Genomic DNA, 14,841 nt, shown 5'->3' on the forward strand with positions numbered 1-14,841 from the left:
TTCAAAGACTGAAACGGTAAGAAAAGCGGAATTATATTTCAAAATTCACGAGTTACACGTTGTTTTGAAATCGGGGATATACGGGTCAGTTTAATAATTACAGGAAAATATGAAATGATTGAACATGGGTTTCCTAGGATCTAGCAGATGCTTTCTAAATGGCTGGTGAGTTCAGGTAGTTTCTATTTAAGCCTAATTCATTCATACTTTATTATTGTTGTTATTCGTATTCCCATATCCCCCGATGTGTCACTGGTAAGTTTCCAGTCTTATAATACCGAAGTGTGGGGTTCGATTCCTCACGGTGAACAGAGGGAAGATGCTACTTTTTGCTAAAAAACAACAATATATCCCCCTAGCATGCGAGGATTGAAGGAACAGTGTTGTGTTGTTTGTACTTCAATATATGACTTGGTATCTTTTTTCAGTTCATTCTTTATCCAGGAACCTGCTACTTTCATCACAGCCTTGGTCCCTTCCATCAGTATTCATCAGATAGATTACAACCTTTTCTTCCTTTTGCCAACTTCCTGTTACTATCTCCCTGCAATAATGAGCTTTCCATGTTTTACCATGTCTATGTTCCATCTAGCAGTCAAGTTACTCAATCTGTCACGCTCCCACAACCGAAACTTTTGTCATGAAATTTTTCATGTTTCTAAAAATTTCGACCTCTAGCCCTAAAGTACTATAATATTCACTTTAGAATTAAATCTAAATTCCGCGTGCGGGCGAAGAGAAACTATAGTTTCTGACCACCCCTGGTTATTTTTTAGGTCTCTGAGTGACCTGAAAGTTTTAAAACCAAAATATCTGCCAAGTTTGTTCGTTCCTTTTGTCTGCTTATAGAACTGACCGAATCGCGATTTCCCCATTATTAAAACGCAAACCGTAACTATGTAATAAGAGAAACAGTACAATCGACTTAAACATATCAATATTTATTACATGCTTTATTCACTGTTATTTAGTGAAAAAAAATCACGATTTATAAAAGTCATTACACACTTATGTACTTTAACGACGGTAAATTGGCTCTTAAAAAGCGACGATTATTGGTAATTTTTCTTGGTCGATATTTTACCAATAAGTTATAGTTCCTCATTCATCTGTCTGTTAATTAAGTTAAACAAAAGAGAAAGCAAAATGATAAGACCAAAATAACTATCGAAAGATATTAGATTATAGTTTCAATAATTTCTTGTACACTAAAAATTTTATTTCGTATTAATTTGTTAAAGTTCAATGTTTTTATGAACGCTATCTTCTTATTCCATAGTATACTAAGACTTGGTTGTGTAATTTTATGATATGCACGAATTGTTCATTGTTAGTTGTATCTTATGGGTATAGCACCTATGTATGATTTTGATAAGATAGTTTTAGGTTTTATTAAAGATACCGTTTCCAATTTCCTTTAATTATTTGAAATGTTAAGATTTGCTTTTATAAAAAAATACTCTACTTTGCTGATTTTGATAATAAATTTCATGCAGTAATTGTTATTGTACTAATTAGAAATACACAATTTTAATAATTAACTTCACTTTAATTATGGCCTTTGACTTAATAGTTGTTTTTTTTTAGGCTGGCATGTTTTGATATTAATTGTTTTGCCCATTTTTATCAGGATTGTAGAACATATGATAGTCCATTTTTATCAGGATTGCAGAACGTATGGAAGCCCATTTTTATCAGGATTGCAGAACGTATGGAAGTCCATTTTATCAGAATTATAGACCGTATGGAAGTCCATTTTTTATCAGAATTGTAGAACGTATGGAAGTCCATTTTTATCAGGATTGCAGAACGTATGGAAGTCCATTTGTAACAGGATTGCAGAACGTATGGAAGCCCATTTTTTATTAGGATTGCAGAATGTATGGAAGTTCATTTTTTATCAGGATTGCAGAACGCATGAAGCACATTTTTATCAGGATTGCAGAACGTATGACGGTCCATTTTATCAGAATTATAGATCGTATGGAAGTCCATTTTTATCAGAATTGTAGAACGTATGGAGGTCCATTTTTATCAGAATTGTAGAACATATGGAAGTCCATTTTAATCAGGATTGCAGAACGTATGGAAGTCCATTTGTAACAAGATTGCAGAACGTATGGAAGCCTATTTTTTTATCAGGATTGCAGAATGTAGGGAAGTTCATTTTTAATCAGGATTGCAGAGCGCATGAAGCCCATTTTATCAGGATTGCAGAACGTATGGAAGTTCATTTTTATCAGGATTGCAAAACGTGTGGAAGTCCATTCTTACCAGGATTGCAAACATATGGAAGTCCATTTTTATCAGAATTGTAGAACGTATGGAAGTGTTTTTAGTTAAACTGCACAAAAATCTTAAAGTTTAAACTTTTCTGGTATTTTACTCTAGCGGTATTTTTGAAGCTTCTTAATTCTATAGGTCTTATTTTATTTTGCCCTATTCTTTAAATTAATTAATTTTTCTTAAAATATTTTTGATATATTAGTGATTTTCTTTTCTTTATGTTTTTTTTTTAAGTTTTGTCTTTTGGTTAGTCACCATGTGAAGATACCCTTTATTCCAATATTTAGTCACTGCGTATACGATAACTTTATTCCATTGTTTAGGGTTACTATCTAAGCGATATACTTTATTCTATTGTTTATAGTCTTTTGCCACATGGTAATTTTTATTCTGTTGTTTAGAGCCACAATCCAGTCGATATTCGTTATTCAATTCTTTACAATTTCATTGTAAACTATATTACTTATTCCATTGCTTAGAGTCACTACACAAATGATACCCTTTATTCCATTGTTTAGAGCCACAATTCAGTCGATATTCGTTATTCAATTCTTTACAATTTCACTGTAAACTATATTATTTATTCCATTGCTTAGAGTCATTACACAAATGATACCCTTTATTCTATTGTTTAGAGTCACTACACAAATGATACCCTTTATTCCATTGTTTAGAGTCACAATTCAGTCGATATTCGTTATTCAATTCTTTACAGTTTCACTGTAAACTATATTACTTGAATATCGACTGGATTGTGACTCTAAACAATGGAATAAAGGGTATCATTTGTGTAGTGACTCTAAGCAATGGAATATTATTAATTTTTTACAATTTCACTGTAAACTATATTATTTATTCCATTGCTTAGAGTCACTACACAAATGATACCCTTTATTCTATTGTTTAGAATTAAAATCCCAATGATATTGATTATTCCATTGTTTAGAGTCACTATCCACGTATAATCTTCATTTCATAGTTTGTAGTATTTACTCGAATGATAATTTTTATTCTATTGTTTAGAGTCACAAACCAGATTGTAATCTTTGTCTCTATCTAAGGCAGTATTCTAGAAACTCTTTGCAATAGCAGCAGTGCATCTTGCTTTATTTTCGTGGTTAAACTATCGACAAGAATACACACAAAGTTTCGAATGCTTATCATTCCAACTGTGCAATTCATGAATAAAATTTATACCTAATAAGTTTACAAACTACTGAATGAAATGAAGATAATATCTTATCACACGTTATTACAAGAAAGATGAAATCTCATTATGTATTCGCTCAAGTAATTATAAAATGTATAATACTATGCATGCGTTGAACCTATAGTTTTGTTCCAAAATAAATACTGTTAGAAAGAAGATTTCCACGTGATTTGTTGTCTTAAAATTAGACAAAAAGCAAGTGTTGTTTTTGATAATAGGTTTGAACGTTGAAATTTGTTTCTTAAGAAGTCGTGTAAGACTTACGTTATAAAATATCCCCAAAACGATCCAGCTTCGTGTGTCATCGATTTATTTGAAACTCAATCTCATTAAGCAGGTTTTCATTAAAATTATTCGTAATTCTACAGAAGCTGTTGTTGTATTACGTAAAATTCATTTACAAGTAGTACAGCATTACGTGCTTGATTTTTGTTCTATTTTTTCCTCTTAAGTGAATTTAATTTTAAAATATTGTCATTGCGTTCTCTAATGGTTCATTAAGAACAAAATATTTCATCATTCAACTCAAAGTATTAGTAAAAACAATTATTTAAATTGTTTTTATTTCTGTTTAATCATGACAAATATATCATATCTATTTTGGAACTTTCATTACAGATGGACATCAGTATGACTGAATGTAGTTTTCTTGTGACCTCAAGTTCAATGTAGGTAGAAAAGTAGGTATAAGATATTGTTAGTCACAATGAAATGTCTTTGTTTATTCATTATTGGCAAAGGTCCACGCGCCACGAGTACATTTAGATGTATTTCACTGATTTTACTTGGATGGTGTGACGGCGTGAGTGTATGTTATTTGCCATAAAGGTTTACCGAATATTCACATACAGTTTTCAGGAAATTCATCCCTGCTGACCAGCCTCTTCATAGTATGGTAACTATTTTCAGTTTATTACCTAACCTATACTTCTAGATGTTCTGGAGGTCTGAGTCATACCCGAGAACCTCAGAAAATTTCATGGAGATCCGAGTCATACCCAAGAACGCCATAAAAGTTTCATGGAGACCCTAGTCATACTCAAGAACCGCTGAAAGTTTCTTGGAAATGTGAGTCATACCCAAGAACCTCTGAAAATTTCACGGAGAATCGAGTCATACACAAGAATCCCTGAAAATTTCATGAAGATCACAGTTTTGCAAATAGTCAGTAAAATAGCATTAGATGGGTGGAGGTGGGGGGAGGGGGGAATGAAATGTCTTTCAAACTTATAAAAAGAAAAAGAAAAAAAATATGAATGAAGTAAGGAGATTAGAACTTCCTTGGACATACAAAAAAAAGCCCTGAAATATCCAGAGCGATCAGAGATCAGGAAGTTGAAAAACAATTTTTCACAGACATACAGACACAACAACTTTATAGAATTGGTGTTTCCGCATTCCAGAGTTCATTGTACCTTCGCAGTTAAAATAGTGATATTATGAACTAATATAACTTTCTTTATTTATGCCTCTCAAATGGTCAGTACTTCAGCTTGGCTTATCTGTTTCTGATGGTCAGACCTTATATATCATTGTATATTCATTTGTTGCTTATGCTCCAATTTGACATATTATTGTACAATCTGCTTCTGTTTTAACATTAGACCAAAATTTTCTATACTTTACTGTTAACCTATTCGTGCTAAAAGTGTTGAATCACTCTGTGAGCCACCTCGCATTTATCGTTTTGTGACAAACTTTAAAGTATAAGTTTCACAACTATTTAAATCAAGTGTTTGTCAAGAGTATTATTTTAGGTGATTTTGTGCTATTATTATTTTAATTATAGGCTAACATTTACTTAAATATTCAAAGCACGGTGTTTTTTAAGTTACACGTATCTTTTTAAAAAATGGGATCATTTAATTGGTAGATTTAAAATTTCTTTCTAGCGGCAGAAAATCGAACTAACTTTAGAATTCTGAAACAACCATATTATGAAGTGTCGCCAAATGGCAAGAGATTTATCTGGGAACTTTTTAGATATTTTAATGTAAACTATATAAAATAATTGATATTCCAAGTTTCGATCACATTATATCTTTATAAATATTTATGTACTGAACGAGTTAATGACTGAAGTACATTATGTTACCAACAGTTAAATCATTAAAGAAAACAGCCCGACACCTGTTCTTACCTTAATTATGTGATATAATTATAAGTTTACATTATATAATTATAAGTTAGCTTTTACTTAATTACATTACAGCTAGTAGAACCTTTATTTCATTACAGCTATTTTCTACTTTAATTACATTACAGCTAGTTCTTACCTTGATTACATTACAGCTAGTTATTACCGCCCCCCAGTGGCACAGCGGTATGTCTGCGGACTTACAACCCTAAAATCCGGGTTTCGATACCCGTGGTGGGCAGAGCACAGATAGCCCATTGTGTAGCTTTGTGCTTAAATGCAAATAAACAATACAAATAAACAATAGTTCTTACCTTGATTACGTTACAGCTATTTCCTACTTTAATTACATTACAGCTAGTTCTTATCTTGATTTCATTACAGTTATTTCCTACTTTAATTACATTACAGCTAGTTCTTATCTTGATTACATTACAGTTATTTCCTACATTAATTACATTACAGCTAGTTCTTATCTTGATTACATTACAGCTATTTCCTACATTAATTACATTACAGCTAGTTCTTATCTTGATTACATTACAGTTATTTCCTACTTTAATTACATTACAGCTAGTTCCTACTTTAGGAATAAGTGTCAGTTGTATTCAAATATCATACTTAATTTCGGTACTTTAATCCTATTCAATAAGAAGATCACACTCAGAAAAGTCTGATTAATAGTTACTTTTAGAAATGCGAATCGTAAATAGATTTTTTTTCAAACCACTGTTGCATATTGGATAGGTGTGCCGTATCTACGTATGCGTTGCACTGTTGCATATTGGATAGGTGTGCCGTATCTACGTATGAGTTGCCATTTAAATAAGATATCATGCTGTCTTGAGTAACTCGAGAAATCACATTAATATATTCCCGGTAGTAGTTTTTCTCTATTCGGTTGAGTGGGAAAACGCAATCCTTATTTCGTGGCTCTGTAATGAATAATAGGGTTTTGATCGATTGCTGTAACGTCGACTAGAATATTGAAGATAAATCGTTTAAAGGATAATAAAATCACCCATCTTTAAATTACCACGAAAATAAAGTATAACTAAATTAAAAGTAATATAATAGGAAAATTAGGATACTATACTTTTAAAACCATTATTTTCTGTTTCATAATTTAATTAGTTTAATTGCTACTCCTCCCACAATAATACACTTAAGCAATTCTACAAACGTTCTTTTATTAAAACCATAAAATGCTTATTGGACTAGCAACCTAATTTGGGATATTTTTGAAAATAAGTTACAAATCCGTTCTCAAGAAGTAAGGAAATTAGTACATTTACATTTTTCAGTTAGTTCTATATCGTTCGTTAGATGTTCTTATGTTGGTTTTATTATGTGTGTAAACCTAATAATGCCCACACATGGACAAGTCCGACACAAAGAAAACAACGATGACTGATTATCAGTTTTGTACTATCATCAATATTAAAGCAATTACCTCTGAGTATAATTTGTTAAAGTTGTGACAGTAAGATTTTTTTAAATGTCAATTGTTGTTTTTTCACCCTCAAATTTAATCGCACTTCACGAAAATGGCGTTTGAGGTTATTATTGGAACAACTTCCTTCATCGTCTTTAATCTGATGGCCATGATTACATACATTGGCCGAGTTGGGAAAGCATGCGATAGAGTGGGACTGTTGAGTTTTTTGTTTCGCCTTTCTCAGGCGGTGGGCAGAGCACAGATAGCCCATTGTGCTTAACTGCAAACAAACAAACTTTCTCAGGAAAATAGCTATCTATTTTGAACGACTAATCTTCAATCCCTTCTATAACATGTTTGAGAGATACCAGAAAACATGCCCAGTTTCAATACAGCATTGTTTTTATTGAGGGGGGGAAGGGGTCGAAGGATTCTTCTTCATAACCACATTTGCGGATGAAGACGTTACTCCGTGGTAAAATGACACTGTCGAATAGTCGAGAATTCACTATGAACTAAATATATAGGAGTTAAACATATCGCCTATGGTATCAAATATTGTTTTTGAAGTAACTGCCATTGCATATACAAATTGCTGATAAAAATAATATAACCTATTTGAGTACGCAAGTCGCTAAAAAGATAATAGTATCTATTTTTAATAAAAACTGAAACGTTGTTTCTAATCAACTATAAGAATTCCAAATTACAAGTTTTGTATTTGAAATTCTTGTATCTTATTTTTCAGATTTTCTTTTGTCCTATGATGGGTCAGCGTTAAGTTTACGAACTTGCAACACTAAAGACTGAGGTTCGAGTCCCATCGGTGGACAGATAGAGATAGCCCATTGTGAAGTTTTGCATTGAAAAAAAACAATAACAAGATCTTACTTTCAATATTTCCTACACAATCAGTGTTAAAACCACGAATTACTTCAACTAGACATTATACAGCACGAAAGTTTGTAATTTTTCTTTCTTTCAGTGTAATTATTGTCAAGTTACATTTCGATTTAAGCAATTTTCTATAAAGCAGATAATAGACAATTTTCCAAAGCCTTCTGCTGGGTCAAAAGCCAAAATTATAAAGGCTGAACACATAATTTTCGTGCTAAAAGTCTCGATACTCTATTATGTAAATAATTATATTATTTTTCTGTCTGTTTTCTAGAAATGATTTAAAAAAAAATTATAAGAATCTTTTGTTCTTTCTAAACACGTCTTTATAGGATTGGGAAATTACTGAACTTTCTACATACAAAATTTAATCCAGAATGTTCATGTGTTTCTCTATCAATTTTGCTTGTTTGAGCTTTCTTTTACCCTTTCTCATCAGCTATTTCACCAAGAAATTAATCAAAATACTAATTTCCCTCATCTCCTTGTTGGCAGTTTCTATTAACCGTCTAATTTCCCAGACTTATTTCATTCTTTTGTTCCTTTTTTCCCCCATAACGTGGAGTCTTTCACCAAACTCATCTCTGTGTGTTCAGCTTTAGATTCGACACACGATTGCCGTTAGTTTTTTTCTGTGAAATGATCTCGGAAATGTTTCATCGAACGAAGAATTTTTCTATATTTCTGTTCATATTGTTCTCTTTTGCGTCAATGCTTTTGTTTTTTTGTGCAGGGTCAATCTTCGCGTAAAAAAATCATTTAGTTGGATCAAGTTTCATATGGTTGTTTTTGAAAGTATTTTTCTTTAACATCTTTGAAGTTTAAAGTATACGGATAACAAGTTAACGCCAAAATTATAGCCTTTGTTTTCATGACTAATTCACACATGGCATGCTAGAGGACTAATGAAGCAGAGAGGGGAAATACAATTTAAAAATCTGAGAAAAAAGTATAAAACAGCATTCCCGCAGATGTGTAAAATGTACTTCATCTTCAAGACAATCATGAGATTTCTGCCTTTCACTTAAGAAAATTGTATTTGACGTTCAGACAGCAAAAACAGCGCCATCACCAACAGGTTTAGAAATTAAACAAATGTTACCAATCTCACAGATAAATGAGTAAAAATCCAGCTGATGTATTTGTTGAAGAAGAAAAACTGTGAAAACAACAAGAAACAAATCCTACACATAATTCTTTATAAGTTTTGTACACATATATGGGATGGACGTAAGCATGTAAAAAACAAAACAAAACATAGTGAAGTGAATGTAAAAATACGTTTAGTGAATGAGGGCATTGAGTGTTTGATTTTAAAGATTGAAATGAGTCTGTGAGAAGGTATGACCTGTGACAAAAAATGCTTTAAATCTTCATATATTTTACAAACTTTACGCATTGTTGTGGATATACATATTCATATATTTTACAAACTTTACTCATTGTTGTGGATATACATATTCATATATTTTACAAACTTTACCCATTGTTGTGGATATACATATTCATATATTTTACAAACTTTACCCATTGTTGTGGATATACATATTCATATATTTTACAAACTTTACCCATTGTTGTGGATATACATATTCTACATTGAATACATATTCTTCAACTCCTCTATGATTATAGGGTTCACCTGTCGATAAAAAAGAGAACGAAGAATATCATACATATATTCTATACTGCTGTTAAGTTTTTGTCGAAAACCAACGTACAGTATAAGACACATTATAAAGTTGCGTATATATATATTTAAGAACCAAAGAAACTCCTTAGACAATACACGTGACGAACTATATTTAAGTAATTATTAGTGGGTATCAGATGGCAAACATTTTTGGAAGTAGGACAGTAATTACGGCCTCCAAAGTGTGGACAGAGTTTTGTTTTCGTGATAAAGAGACGCGAACCATAAATCCTCGGAACCACAATCCGGGAACGCTAGCCACTTGACCACGTTCGGTTCAGGTATAGGCTGTGAGAAGTGGATCACGTGTATTCTCATGTCACATATGAAATCAAACTGAAGCACGTTTTTCATAACAAAGCTATGTCAAATCCGAATGGATTAGATTAGTTCTATGTATGCACTATTAATAGGAACTTCTCAGTGAAACTAGAGTGTACAATCCACATTATATTTGTTATATTTAATGCGATGAGACCTATTTTACAATACCAGGGCTCAGCATGCCAACTGGGATACAATAGGTATAGTCGTGGCTGAGACGATATTTGGATTTACAAATCGCTGTTACGGTGAGAACTCCACTATATTTATTTGTGTCAAATACATCAAAATTAAGTAGAGATTATTTAACATAATATCATATATTCATTTTAAAATAATATATTATTAATTAATATTTACTTGAATTAACGTGCTTATTATATAGAAAAACTGGCGAACCATCAAGGTAGTCTTATTTCAATGGTTTTGTAAAGTTAAGCACAAAGCTACACATTTGGATGTCTGTGCTTTGCCCATCACTGGTATCGAAACCTGGTTTCTAGGGTTGTAAGTCCACAGACGTACCGGTGTGCTATTGGGTGACAATATTTCTCTGGTAACCATTCAGCTTTTTACAAATATTCTAAACCTTAGGATAAGAGAATTTTAATATAATACGCAATTAGTAACGTATTAGTAATGCGTAATGCATGTATCGTTAATGGGTACCATAACTGATTATTTAAGGTAATTTCATTACAATGAATGTAGACTGTGTCTTAAAATATGCAAGTTTTTGTGTACGATTCAGTTTATATATATATATATATGTTAGAGATGGCACTGAAACTAGGCTTGTTAATCAGAACTTTTGGAGTTTGTAGTTTCAACATGAGCGCCACCTTATGGTAAATTGCCAAGATTTTGACTCCAAGCTTAGAACTACTGAGGAGAAAGAAGAAAAACAGTTCTTAGCACCCACTGCTACACAACTAGTCTTAACCGAATAAAGGGATTGACTTCACGGTTATAACGTTCCCAAAACTGAAAGTGCGAATCGTGTTTAATTAATAATATATCACGGAGGATCGAACCTTGAATCTTCTGATCCATAATAACAACTAGGCCACGACAGGCTTTAGAGGATTATAGTTTTTACACCTGCAATTCCTGAATTGATATAGTTATTTCTTTACATCGTTATAAACGGCAGACGTTTCCTAAGCAAACGAAACGTCGAAGCTTAAATCCATGTATTGAAAAGTCACTATGTAAATGAATTAATCCAAACAATTAAGTATTTGGTTTTATACTTTGTTCATATATGTATTTTTTGATGGCGATTACTCTGTGGCTTTACTGATCTGTGAGCACGTATTATATATTGAATTATCTAACCGAATGGACCACAGCGTCTTACTGCAATACCAGATCAATCCATGATCTTCCAACCCATGAGCTAAAAAATTGATCACAAGACAGCTGTCCTGGGTGGAAGTTTAAATGTATCTCAAGACAACTGTCCTGGGTGGAAGTTTAAAATGATATCAAGACAACTGTCCTGGGTAAGAGTTTAAATTGATCTCAAAACAACTGTCCTGGGTGGAAGTTTGAATTGATTTCAAGACAACTGTCCTGGGTGGTAGTTTAAATTGATCTCAAGACAACTGTCCTGGGTGGAAGTTTGACATATATCACATGTAAAGATTCTAGAACTATGTTAAACTCTTATTGAACTTTGTATGTATATATCTACTTAATAATGGCGGACGAACATGGAGGCTACGAGAAATGGGTCTGAAAAATATAGATTTAATGGGAGTTTGTCACAACATTTTGTGTGAGTTTAAAAGTTGTAGTGTATTGTTTATTGACACCCTATTGCTTAGTAAATGTTTATTTTATTTAGCATTCTATAAAAGTGGTATTCCTCATTTATTTATTTATTAGCTTAATGAAAACGAGGCAGTTGCCTCTTGTGGACCCACAAAGGCACAGCGGAATGTCTGCAGACTTACAACGCTAGATATCTGGTTTCGATACCCGTGGTGGGCAGAGCACAGATATCTCATTGTATAGCTTTGTGCTTAATTACAAACAAACAAACAAGCCTCTCGTGTTTAACTCAGTGACTGACTCTCCCGTTGTAAGGCTAAGCTAAGCTCAAATGGTAAAACAATCAAGGTCAGATTCGCAAACGAAACGTGTTGGTGAACCTTGTTTAAAAAAGAACACGGTGTTGTAATTCTTACCACTAAAAAATCGCACAAGACGATGTATTTAAGGTTATTGAAAGTTTAGGTATTTCGCCAGAACAAGTGTTGCCAGCTTCACGTGTAGTTGGCGGATTTCAAGTATATTTTCACGACCGTTTATGGGCTATAGAACTAATTGAAACAGGTATGGACTTTAAGACTCAGAATTTTGAAATGACACCAACAGCTTTAATTGTTACTTCTAACGTATTGCCTGTAATAAGCCATTATAGAGTTATAAGAGAGTTGTGATCAAAGTTTGGAAGGGTAGGTAGTGATATTCGTATCTTGCCAGTGTTTATACAATACCCTGAGTTTAAACATGGGAAAAGGTTTAAACGACTGGTATATTTGGAACTTATTGATGACAATAAATAAAATAAAATCCCAAGTCAATAGAGTTATTTTTCAAAAGCTTATACTTTCTTTCCTGGTGGTTGGATGCAATGTTCAATTCTAGGGATTATGAACTTGTTATCTGATATCGTCAGTTGGAGATATTCATGTCTTCATTATCATAATTAACCTTTTCTGATTCTTTCGATTGAGAGCAGTATTTTTTTACATGCTTTACTTAGCGATGGATGTTTGTCTTCCTTTTCCTTTGAATCAGTGGAGTTAAGTAATATTTTAAGATTATCTTGTTCATCGTTATTTTTTGCTATTTCTTGTTCTAAATTATGACTTTTTTTATTAAGATTCCTTTGTTTTCTGCATAACGCTTTCTTCTTTAATCTTTTCTTTTCAGTTTGATCTGTACAATATTTTTAGGCCAGTATTAACAAAAACATCATTGTCCGCTTTCCGTTGAACATTTGTTTAAAACAATTACATTTTCTTCTTTCTGTATTTGTGTATTTATTGCGTCCGTATGATATGACCCACGTTACACCTATCAAATTTCTGATTTTTTTAGTAATGAGATATTCTCTTAATTTTCCTATTTGATGTATTAAGCCTGTTTATTTAAGAGCCCTTTCTAAATCTGTAGACGATCCTTTAACTTTCTTTTCAAAAGTTAGAAATCTTGAATTTGATAATGGTTCTTCGAAAATTTCATCGTCACTCCTCTCTACGTCAAGATCTTTTAAACCACCATTACAATTTTCCTATAAATTACTACACAGATTTTTTTTAATGTCTTCATTATGTTCTACATTTATTTGTGAAAGAGATTCAGTTAACAATCGTGAATATGCTTCTTTTTCATACCCACTACGCATTATGCTCTTGTTTAATATTTTATTTTGTGTATGAACTCCATTTTGTTCATCAGTCTCATTTTTTTTTCGAATTCGTCGTGTCAATTAACACTTTAAGATTATCTTGTTCTGGTCGGTCGTGTCAATTAACACTTTAAGATTATCTTCTTCTGGTCGGTCGTGTCAGTTACATTTTAAGATTATCTTGTTCATAGTTATTTCTTGCCTTTTTTGTAATATTTTCTTTTACAGTCACATCAAATAAATCTGCTTGAAAAAAGTGTAAATATAAGAAAAAGTTATACTATTTATCTGAAAGTTTAAGTGAAAAATCCATATATATAACTGAAGTTACATTTATCAAAAATGTTAAGTTTATATTTAAGCTACGTTTTTTTTTCTCTAATTATTATGACAGTTACTTCTATACAATATTATACAGAAGAGGTCGCTCTATAGTCTATAGAAATTAATAACCGTGTGGTTGAAAATGAGATACGACACAATGCAGAAATTATTGTATTAGAATACACTAATGTTCATGTTGTAGAAACCCAATCTTTATTATGGAATAAGTGAAAATATAATATAATTCCTTCCTATGCTACACGGCAGCATGGATCCGGCGTATTGATAAGTTTACATAAGTCATCTGTGAAATAAATAATATTTATCTTTGAGTATAAAGGTAACGTTTTACATGTATTGATAAAATCAGAAGAGTTAAGTTTACAATTATTTACCACAATGTGAAAAAGCATATGAATGTTTGGATTATGTTGATAAAGAGTTGAGTGAATTGCAAAGTAATGATTTGGTGAGTTTAATTGGATATTTTAAGATAACGTTGAATACAAAAGTAGACAGTGTACCTTCAGAAAAATACAGATAGCATATAGTTAATAGATTAAATGATTTGGTAAGTCAGTTTGGTTTATTTGGTGTTTTTCGATATCTTTATCCTGAAGAACCAGCCATTAAAAGTCAAATCGAGTTAATTATTTGTTAATTCCATTATGTTAACAATAATTCTCATGTACCGAAATAATTCTATCTCTGATCACGTAGCAGTAGTTGCACGTTATACGGAATTTTTGAATCCAAATAAAAAAAGTTGCGCATATTGGTGTTTTAATAATAAATTATTGGAAAAATAAACAAACACGATAAGAAATTTAAGAATGTTATAGTGTGGCGGGATAATTTGATGTTATAATGTGACGGGATAGTTTGATGTTATAATGTGACGGGATAGTTTGATGTTATATTGTGGTGGGATAGTTTGATGTATATTGTGGTGGGATAGTTTGATGTTATAGTGTGACGGGATAGTTTGATGTTATAATTTGACGGGATAGTTTGATGTTATAGTGTAATGGGATAGTTTGATGTTATATTGTGGTGGATAGTTTGATGTTATAGTGTGACGGGATAGTTTAATGTTATAGTGTGACGGGAT

The sequence above is a fragment of the Limulus polyphemus genome, unplaced genomic scaffold (assembly GCF_000517525.1).
Source record: "Limulus polyphemus unplaced genomic scaffold, Limulus_polyphemus-2.1.2 Scaffold369, whole genome shotgun sequence".
Lineage (NCBI taxonomy): Eukaryota > Metazoa > Arthropoda > Merostomata > Xiphosura > Limulidae > Limulus > Limulus polyphemus.